This window comes from Pteropus alecto, unplaced genomic scaffold (assembly GCF_000325575.1).
Source record: "Pteropus alecto unplaced genomic scaffold, ASM32557v1 scaffold75, whole genome shotgun sequence".
NCBI classification, from domain to species: domain Eukaryota; kingdom Metazoa; phylum Chordata; class Mammalia; order Chiroptera; family Pteropodidae; genus Pteropus; species Pteropus alecto.
In genome coordinates, this window is record NW_006440638.1 from 27,390,771 (window position 1) to 27,401,910 (window position 11,140).

General features: G+C 33.6%; 1 protein-coding gene across 4 annotated transcripts in view; it reads left to right on the plus strand.

The window, feature by feature from the left end:
* Nucleotides 1–11,140, plus strand: part of GRM7 (glutamate metabotropic receptor 7) — a 769,756-nt gene that overhangs the window by 444,719 nt on the left and 313,897 nt on the right. The window lies entirely within an intron of this gene.

Genomic DNA, 11,140 nt, shown 5'->3' on the forward strand with positions numbered 1-11,140 from the left:
TATATATATATCATTATATATCATTAATATACATATATATAATGTGTGTATATATATATATATCATTATATATATATATATAGATATATATATATATATATAATGATTATCAAAAAGCAGAATAACCATGCTTAAAAATAATCATTCTTTGGTCATGATCTCAGCATAATTGGAAAGTAATATTGATGTGAGATGTACAAACTTTGAGAAACATTGGACAAGTCTTTTTTTCATAGCTAATTATTTTAAATTCAGTATAATTTCATTGTGAACTGCCTCTCATGTGCTAGCTTATGCATTTGTTCTAATTAATAGACATGATGATATCCACCACTACTCTACTGATCTATCACAACTGCTCTTTAATTGCCAAACCCATTGAAAAAAATAATTAGTGATTATTTCCTTAGATAGTTCTTTGTGGGTAATGTACATAATAGACCTAAAGTTATATGAAGTTTATGTGAAGAGGAATGGAAAGCTATGTTAGTTCAGATATCAGTTCTACTGCTTGCTACTTGAATAATATTGTGAGATCACTTCATTCCAAGCTTCAGTTTCCTGTATTTGAAAATAGAAGTGGTGATATTATATATCTCACATTGTCATTGTGATATTAAATACCAGTATAGGCAAAGTTGAAAAAGCCATATTTGCTGCTCTACCATAATCCCGTGACTTGTTCTGCACTAACACTAGAGCAGGTTATGATATCAAAAGGGGTCACTAAAGAATACAGAGATCAAGATAAAGATAGAGAAAATCTACATTATTTGCCTCTGAGACCAGCAAGCCCAAAGGGGTAAGGTGTGCATCATAATGAACACGATTTAATAACCAAAGTCATGAGAGACCTTAGGAAACCTAACCACCCTCCAGGCTTCCTCCTTGCTCATGTACTAAAGTTTTCCCCATAATCCCCTCAAACCAAAACACCAACAATATCGCATGATAGTAACTTGCAAAGCATATTTTTCTCTACATAAAATTCACAAAAGGTGTATAATGACTATCTCCTTTTCCCTTCTATATCCATTCCCTCTTTCTTAAGAACAGTGCCTCTATTTTGCTTTGAGCAGTCATTCTCCAAAAGTAACCGATAAGGTGTCTGACTTGCACCTCTGTATCTTCACACTTAAGCATATAGTAAAATCTTACATAGCTTTAAGATATGTATATGATGTATGTATCTCATATATATCACATATATCAGAATTTTTCTCATCCAACATTATTTGTCATGGATACATTATGTTTCAGAGATTTAATTTATCTTCCAATTTATTCATTTCAATTTTAGCTTATAATTATATCAGAATTTCTTTATCCATCCCCTTATTGGAAGCGCATTTAGTATATTCTCAATTTTTTCCTCTTACCATTTCCAAAAGTGATTAACATCTTTATATACATATGTGGGACTTCCTTTAGAGTAATTTGTATAAAAGGGGGATTACCAGGGCTCACCCAATATGAGTATCTTCAGCCTAATTGATATCAAATGAACTGTCAAATAATTCATCCTACCAGCAGTCAATGAAAGTTCCTCTTTTTCTATGTTCTCACCAACATTTGATATTATTAGAAGTTTACATTTTTACTAATCTAATGGGAAAAATTATTGCTGTTTATCTTGTATTGCCTTGATTATTAGTACACTTTTCATATGATTATTTGCCACTCTTATTTCCTCTTCTGTGAACAGATTGTCCATATTCTTTGTCTGTTTTTCTGTTGATGATTACCTACTTATAATTGATAAGAAAGAGTATTCTCTGATTTTCAAGTTGGGTTCTACATATATTGAATGTAAAGTTTGTTAATTGTGTCATTCAAATCTTCTTTACCCTTAGTAGATATGTCTACTTAATCAGTACATTTCTGAGAAAGGGGTATTAAAGTGTTCTACCATGTTTTGTTTTTTAATTTCTCCATGTAATTCTATTAATTTTGAGAAAGAGAGAGAGAGAGAGAAAGAAATCAAGATTGATTATTTTTCCTGAATTTTTTCTTTCATAATGTTTTAATTACTTTATTCTGTTTTGTCTCTTATATAGACTCTTAGTTTACTCATTTCTCAATATTTTTATTTATTATTAAGTTTAAGGTAATTAAACTTAATAATAAATAAACTTAGTTCACTCATTTCTCAATATTTTTATTTATTATTAAGTTTTATTTATTATTAAGTTTAAAATCTCTTGTTAGAAGTGGCTATCTAGATTTCTAAAATTTATTTGAGAATCTCTGTCCTGTTAGTAGGGAGTTTTTGTTCTCTTTATTGTGATTACCTGGGTTTATTTCTACTACTTTCCTTTGTGTTTTTTATATTCTAAAATTTTTATTTGCCATTTAGTCTTTTTTTCCTCCTGTATTGAACATTTTCTTCATTCATTTTGCTTCTCTTTTGGGAATCTATACACTTTATTTTTCTTCTTTATTGATAATTTCAAAATTATAACATTTGCATTTGACTTAAAAATTAAAATATAGTTGGTGTAGTTTTTGTCCTCTCAAATGATACTAGATTTTCTTGAGGTTGTAATCCTGCTCACCTAGTTCCATATTCCATGGTTATGTTTACTTTTATTAAATTTCAGCACTTATAAGTTCCTTAGTAGTTGTTCTTATTGTGGCTGGTGTTGTTTACAATCAAAATTTTACTTAACCAAAGATTAATCCACACGGTAACAAATTTCCTTGCTTATTGTTTCTTTTTGCATCCTACTTGATCATCTAATTTACTCTTTTTTCCTGAAGAGTAGCTTTTGTCATTTATCTCAAAAAAGTTATTTGAGTAGTTTTCTTTGTCTAAAATTGCCCCTATATCTTCTATACGTTTGATGGACATTTTAGTTAAGTATAGAAATATGAATTAATAGTTGACAGTTTTTGTCTCTCAGCATCTTTGATGATATTATTCCATACTACTGGCTCTTATAATGCTGGTGATTGGTTTGCTAACAATCGAATTTTTAAAAAATTTTAATCCACTATTTTTTCTAATCATCTTTAAGGTATCTCCAGCCCCCCCTTTTTTCTTGCTCTGTGATTTTTTTATGATAAAGACATATGTGGTTTATATGTATGAACTAGTATGCTTTTTGAAATTGAAATTGACATATAAAGTCAAGAAAAACCTCAGCCGTTTTCTCTTTGAATGTTGACTCTCCAATCTTCTTCCAAATTTCTTCTTCTGGAAGTTCTTCAGTTCTCCATTCCATGCCTGGTACCATCACTTTGATTTTCTCTTCTGTTTATCTTTGTGCTAAATTCTGTGAAATTTTCTCAGACTTTAATTGTCATTTCAGATCATCTAACTTTTTCCCCTTTAGTTATTTGTCTTTCTGGGCCCCCATAGTGTTCTGATTTTGTCGTTATTGTATCTATACTGTCTTTTTATCTCCTTAATTATTTAAGTCCTTTATAACCTATTTCACATGGCATTATTACCTGACTCATTGAGGACTAATTTAGTTGTTTGCTCTCTCCATTGATTTCCACTCTATTTAGATGGCTTGTAATTTTTGCTTGCAAACTTCTCTTTGGTGAGGACTGCTCTTTATGTATAGGATTAGGATGCCCTACCCTGTGAAAATGTGGCTACAGAAAGAATTAATAAGTCATTTGCCCAGATACTAAAAATTTCATCAGTCTAGAACCAGTTTTTATTTTACATTTTCAGTGTGAGAATCTCACACTATATAAGTAGAGTGAATTTAGACTACAAAACAGTATGTGGTGCAAGCTTGAAATGTTTTCCTCTTGTTACTTTTCTGGACTGGAGAGAGAAAATTGTTTTGTTGTAATGGGGGGAAATACCTTTCCGGAGTTCTAGATTTATGCTGAGCTCCCGTTGCCTCCTAATGATGCAAAATTATATCTTCTATTCCTAAGACCTAACAGTCACCCCATACTTGTTATGGCCTATATCTGGATAATGCTACCTTTTCTGCCTCTCTTCTTCGGCCTCTGTGGAACTTGTCTTCAATTTCTCTCTGTATTTTTGACACCTAGGCAGACACTTTCTTTTTACATACTCAAATTATTCTGTGTATCCAAAACACATTAAATTTTATGTCAACAACACTTTCTAAGCATGTTTTTTTAAAAATATATATATATTTACAACCACTTTTGGAAAGTTTGCATTTATTCAGTCAAGTCTATTTCTGAAAATAGAAGTATAGTTATTTTTGATGTCTCTACTTTTTGAAATAAATTTTGGAAATGACATTTTCTTATTCATATATGATGCTATGCTTAGAAATTATCTAAAACTCTTATCTTTATTTTTCTGTAAGTGAATATCATTTAATAACCCTAATCTACCTCTAGTATTGAAGGTTCTTGCAAAGTCTCAGATATTCCATTTGCAACATAATTTTTCACTGTATAAAAAGATGAGAAGATTGAGAAGGCTATGTGAGAGATGTCTGTATGAGTTCTGAATTATAGTATCTAGAATTTCTGTACAATACATAGTATCACCTGAGTATCTTATCATTTTGGGGTCTTTCTTCTTGGTAGTATATTAGCAAAAGCCATGGGTAATTGAGAATTCTATTTAATAACCTTTAATAGGAACTGGTCAGAGAAATTATATTGCTTGGTTATGTTATACTTTTTTAGGTTATTTTAATTAAAATTAAAATTATCTTGGAAGTACATTTTTTTACTTTACTATGAATCTCCCTAAGGATTCTTATAGGCATATAATAAAATTATGTTCCAAATGGCTTACAAGTCATCTCTACAATTATGCTTCTTAAGGTTTTCCTGGATTTGGTCCATCTGTTTTTATATCATTTGGTTCTATGCTTATGCCAAGAGTGTTAACATTTTTTTCCATATGCTTTCTACATAAGAATCCTAAAATCATGTTTAAGAAGGGTCAGGAATATAATATATTGCTCTTTTACCCCTTCATAGTGCTCTGTTTTTTGAACTGTTGTATCTGCATATACAACATCATTGCTATATTCCCAATGATATTTGTTTTCCATAGTTTATCTTGAAAACAAATTTTGGTATAACTAGGTTCTTTTTTGGATGGCATTTTTATTTGTTAGTGTGATAGTGATCTGAAACCTGAATGCAACAAGATTTAATTTCTTTATATTCCAATTTCATTGCTAAAATATATTAAGAATTTCTGAAAAGACACTAGAATGTTTTTAGTTTTTTAGTAAAATATAAATGTTATTTATCTTCATTCTATCTTTTCTTCTTGTGTTTTCTTAGGACAACTTACACTTTTGCAGGAGAATGGGGGGTGGAGGTGAGGAGAAGGACCTGAAAGCTAATCATATCTGACAAAAAAATAAAACAAACAAAAAAAAACAAAAAAAAACTTTTAGTATCTTCTCAGGAAAACTCAAGTATATTTTAACAATGTATGATTTCCCTAAGAAAGATTAAAAATGAAATAAAAGTAGTGCTTGTGATTGAAATAATTCTGAAGAGTCTGGATAGTAAAATCTCTTTGCGATCTTTCTGTTTACCATCTAGTTGGGGCTCTGTGGTCAGTCGATCCTAACATTCCTCCAAAACTTCACATTTTGTACTCTTCTCTTTTCCATAATTATTCCCCAAACCTGACCATTAATAGGAAAGGACTATAAGTCCTCAAAAAAAGAAATAAACAATGAATAAAATAAGAATCCTAAAAAGGCTAAGAGAATCCAAGAAATAATGTCTACTTGGAGAAAACGGAAGAAGTGAAATGTAAGAGAAGCACATTAAATGCAAGACCATCACACCTTCAGAAAATATTTTACCTTTGTAAACTTCTCATTTTCCTGGAGATTGGTTTAGAAAGACTCAAAAGGCATTTTGGTGAGTTTGCTTGCTGAGATATAAAGGCGAGTTTATAAAACCACAATTTATAATCATGCCACTAAATAAAAAATGGAAGAGATTTGTAAAGCCAGATTGATACATGGTTATATTTTCTTACCACCTCACAAAATGAACCACATTTCTTTCTTTTCATAGGGCTTATTGTATAGTAAGTTTTATTATTGTTGTTGTTGTCATTTTTATTTCTTTAAGTTCAGTAAAGTTCTTAGAGTGTGAGTTGGCAACAGGTAAAATGGAACTTACATAATAGCTTCGTTAGTAGTAATGGATAATTTACATCATATAATTGTTTTCCATTAAAAATGTAACTAGTGCCCTTGGATTGCTTCAGCGTTTACTTTTGAAAAAGAGATGATCTATTTTCTACTTTGTGTTATGATATTCTTCAGGGAGTTGTCTGATTTAGTTGAGAAAGTGTGGGCTTTAGAAGCAAACAAGCCAGATTAGAAACAAGTTACTTAAAAATCCTCTGAGCCTTGTCCTCCTGATCTGTAAATGTGTAGTTCTCTTGGAAGCCAATATTTAAGTAGCTGATACTGTGAGCGTTTTTTTTCCCCTCCAAATTAGTCAATTAAAAGTGCTTTAATAAGGTTTTCAAAGTTCATCAGTGTCAAATGTTGACGTAATATCTCTTTAGACTTTTTCCCCATGTCCACGTACCTCTGAGGCTTGTGTCATTTGGTTCCAGGTTGGAGGGATGGAAAGGGTTAAAGATATCTGCAGAAAGATCCACAAACTGAAAGGCAAACAGTAGAATGGCTGCAAATATGACCATAAATGACCGCTTATGTTGTGCCTTTATACCTCACTTCTCCTTACAGAAGGGATCATATACATCAGCCACATCAACACTACAGTTGACCCTTCAGCTAATATAGTTGTTAAAAAAAATTAAAATCAGAGCTCACATGTTCTCTTCTTCTTTAGGTAGTGGTGTGGTAGTATGCCTTATAAATAGTAGATGATGTTTTAAAATTATTTCTTTAAAGGTTCTGAAGTTTAGAACTCAGCAAAATAATCTATGCTTAAATCCCCTTAAGTCTGGAATTTAATTTCAGAAGCCTTTTTCATTGGACATTCTTATGTTCTGCTAACTTGAATAAGAGCAGAAATTCCAAGTAAATCACCATTTTGAAATTTTTTTCTTCAGTCAGAGTCTATTAAATATTCAGTGAGCATCTAGTGGAGGTTCACTTTGTGGGCTATGTAGTCTAGGGCAGTGCAACTCAAAATCTGTAATAAAAGACTATTAAAATTAAATCATTACAGAACAAAACTTCTATAAAATAGAATTAAAATGTCGTAGCCACGGCACATCATTATGAAAGTTTCTAAAAACCGACTCAAGTTCTGAAGCTGTCCTGCTGTGGACCACAGCAGCACACAATTTGCAGACAGACCACACTAGAACAGCATTGATCCATGAGACTGTGAAAAGAAATAGTATTTCTCCTTTCCTCTCAAGTAGTTTACAACTTAGTGAGTCATACTTAATTCCCATCTAAAATAGATAATAATTGCAGTAAATGGTTTATAACACTTGGCCAAAGAATGAAATAAGGCATCAAAATGATTCAGCTAGATGTGCTTAGTAGTAAGAGATAATAATTCCCGATGGCTTATGATGTGCTAGGAACTATAATAAGTGCTTTCAACGTGTATCAAGTGGCTCGATTCTCGGTAATGCTCAAGGAGGTGGGTACTATAGAGGAGAGGTAGACATATCTCTGTCTCTGTATGTCCCTTTCTGTTTCTGTCTCAGTCTGACTCAAAGAGACAGTCCATAAGCTTAAGTTCTTTGCTATAATGCTTTGAAGGAAGAATTGAATTTTGAAAAGGAATTAATTTCTAACAGACTCAGCAAACAGAATGAGCTCAGGTGTGAATCAGTGAGTTAGTGGGCTTGATGGGTGTAGACCAGTGTTCTAGATCAGAGGACCCTCAGGGTACAGCTGAGGATAATATTAAAGAAGTAGGAGGTGCTCAAGAGGGAGAGAGAGGTGATGGAATCTGCTGGAAGAGGGTCAGGTGTGGGGAGAAAATAAGGGTATGAAGGGAAAAGTACCAGATACTCTGTAGCTGTAGGTAAGGGCTTCACCTAACGCTATAGAAGCTGTAGAAGTAGGGAAAAGGTGGGCAGGAACTTGGGCACTGTGAGGGGAAGTTGCTGCTGCTCACCAGGTAAGAGATAACTAGCTAAGGAGGAGTGGTTTGGAGCAAAAGATAGTGTTTCTGTTAAGAATTGCTGTGTTTCAGATTTTAACAAGGCAATCATATGAAGATGACTACATAAATTTGCTCAAGCTCCTGGTACTTCTTAGACACTCCTGGGTGCTGTAAATATTCATCTTGTGTCCTCAGGTTGTAGACAAGAGAATGACGTTCAGCGAATATTGCAATATTTAGGTGTGGAGTTGGAATCCAAGTCTTAACTTTAAGGCTAATCGGTCTTAAGAACCCAAATTGCAGAAAGTGGTCTGCATGCACAAAATTAGCTCCCAATTAGCTTTGGGGCTACAAGCATACAGAATATTTGTAGCCCTTAATTGTCTGCTAGTCATTTTTGGTCACAGTTTAGATGTTGCAATATTTCAACAACTAATCATTCTTCTTACATGTAGTAGGAAGACTCAGAATAAAAGCTCCCAAGAGGTAGCAAGTATTTCAAATTCTGCACTTCGGTACAAAACAGATAACTCTTGATACTTATAGTCTTTGTCAAGGACAATGACATCTCCATCATTTTATTTTAGGCCGCATGATATCTTACCACAGCAATTTCGACTTACATTAAATTTCATGTAGAGTGTGCATAAAAGGAGTATACAGAAGAAGAGGCAGTAGGGGAAGAATGAAAAGAGCAAAAAGCTTTTTCTTTTTAAATTTTTCAAGGAAATGTGTCCTTGGCAGTGGAGGACAGTTAGGGGATATTTTCTCTTTTTATTTAATATGTTTTTCTTGAAAAAAAAGCAAAGCCTTATATAATGTACCACTAAGCCAACATAATTCATATTGCCATTTGGAAAGCATAATTAGAGCAGCATATTGAAATCTTTCTGGAATTTGGAATTGTGATCCAGCCATTTAAGAAATCTGAAGGCACTCTGTTTTATTCTCTCTCAAGGACACTCCGCATAAAGTCTCATAGTTCAAAGGAAAGCTGCCACTATCTGCTTAATACCTTAATTATTTGTGGTACCTTATCTCAGTTACCACTGATACCCTGCTTTCTGAATCCTGTTTGCCAAGTTTTTCTTTCAGAATCACAAGTCGTTTTTATGCTTTGGTACCCAGAAGTTGGATTATTAACCTTTCAGAACTGCCTAATTTAGCCCAAATTTTTGTGTGATAGTATCCCAAGTGATATTAGTTCGGCCAATTTTATTTTATTTCTGTATACATAGGTATATATGGAAATCATATTATGTGGATGCTTAGACTAAACTTTAATCCCCCATATAGTGCCTGTTAGGTAGACTTTCTTTATCAGTCTTCTTTAGTTAATCCCAGTTTCTATTAAACAACATTAATAAACATAACACCAAGAAGCCAGTCCTTTACAAGAAAAGCTCATAGCACCCAGAATCTAGTCCTTTACAAAAAAATCTTTGCTTAAGCTCTTCTTTATTATTCACACTCACTTCCTCCTTGTTTTAATGTGGAACTCTTGTGTCCACAAATAGATTTTGCTACTGGGAATGAAGAGAAAGAAAATAAAGTAGTATCTGATCCCCCTTGCTCTGGGCTTGGAACATAAAGAGTTTGTTCCAAGTGTTCTACTTTAAAAGTTTTGGGATATGGCACACATTTTGGGGATTTTATATTCTGAAGTAGCCCCACTGTTTCACAGAATTTTCTGCCATGATGAAATGGTCTCTCTCTGTGCTGTGCACTGCAGTAGCCACTAGCCATGTCTGGCTGCAGAACACTTGAAATGCTGCTTGTGTGACTGAGGAACTGCACTTTTTGTATTTATTTTAAGTAATTTAAACTGAAATACCCTCACGTGGCTAGTGCCTATCGCGTCAAGGAAGTGCAGTTCTGGAGAGTGGTCATCTCAGCAGCATGGTCTTTGGGAGAGGTAGCATGGTGTAGTGGAAGTCCAAACTCTTTTGTTATTATTTCTGGGTTCTTAGGCCTGTTACATATTACAAGTCTCTGAACCTCAGTTTCCCTACTAAGAAACGTTCAATTAAAAATACTTCCTTGTGTGAGACATTGGTAAGATAGCGTGAGTGAAATAAGCTTTCTGAAGGCCCAACACACAAAGACACCTTGTAAATATTAGTTGAAAAAAAAAAATACAAGAAAGAATGAGATAGAGAACTTGGATTAAACCTGAGCACCCATATCTGAGAGAGCAAAATAATGAGTTAAGATTGTGAGTTTTTACCTCATTGATAAAATGAGATGATGATTCCCACCCTGCCTATTTGAGAGGATTTCAAAGTTCTTAAACCATTACCTCCTGTTTCTTGAGTCTGTTTCTTTTTTCCTTCCTTTACTACTATTTTATCTCGTGTGGATGACACAGCAGCCTCCTACAAAGGCCTCCTCACCTTCACTCTCCTCAAAAGGCCTTTGTACCATGACTTGAGTTTTGAAATTTAACCTCTATATTTTCCATTACCAAAAAAATCCAATCTATACCCCTCTGAATTCCCACAAAGGGCAAACCATGAATTGGCTCTCACTTATACATCCATTTTTTACTTATGTTTCCATCTTCAAAGTTAATTTCAAGCTTTGTCCTATCAAATGCCATATGCCATACTATTTCTCACCTCCATGGCTTTGCTCTCCTAGTGCCTAAAATGTTCTCTTTCCATCTATATCCCAGCCCATCACTGGATTGACTAACTCTCCATATGACCTCTCTCTCTCACCTCCCACTCACCCCTATTTCTAGATTGAATTCCCTTTACTTTAACACTTATTTGAAGCAAGACAACCTAGGGAACTGACCATACCTTTCCCTAACCTTACCCCCAAGACGAGACTGTGTTATCATCCTCTTCAAGATAAAGATCTTTTTCACGGAACATGTGCTGGTGTTCTATGTCTCTGTCTGTCTTCACCATTAGAACAAAATCTCCCTGAAAGAAAAGCTCAAGTCTCACTTCTCTTTGTAAGTCAAATAACCTGCTAGTTATAGATCAGAAAGTCTTACTGGCATGATGACATTGTCCCAGGGATCCCATGAAATAATGTAAGTGAAAGCATTTTCAAAATGGCAAAGCTCTCCAAAGGTGTAAGGTGGTACTATTTTAATTAAACA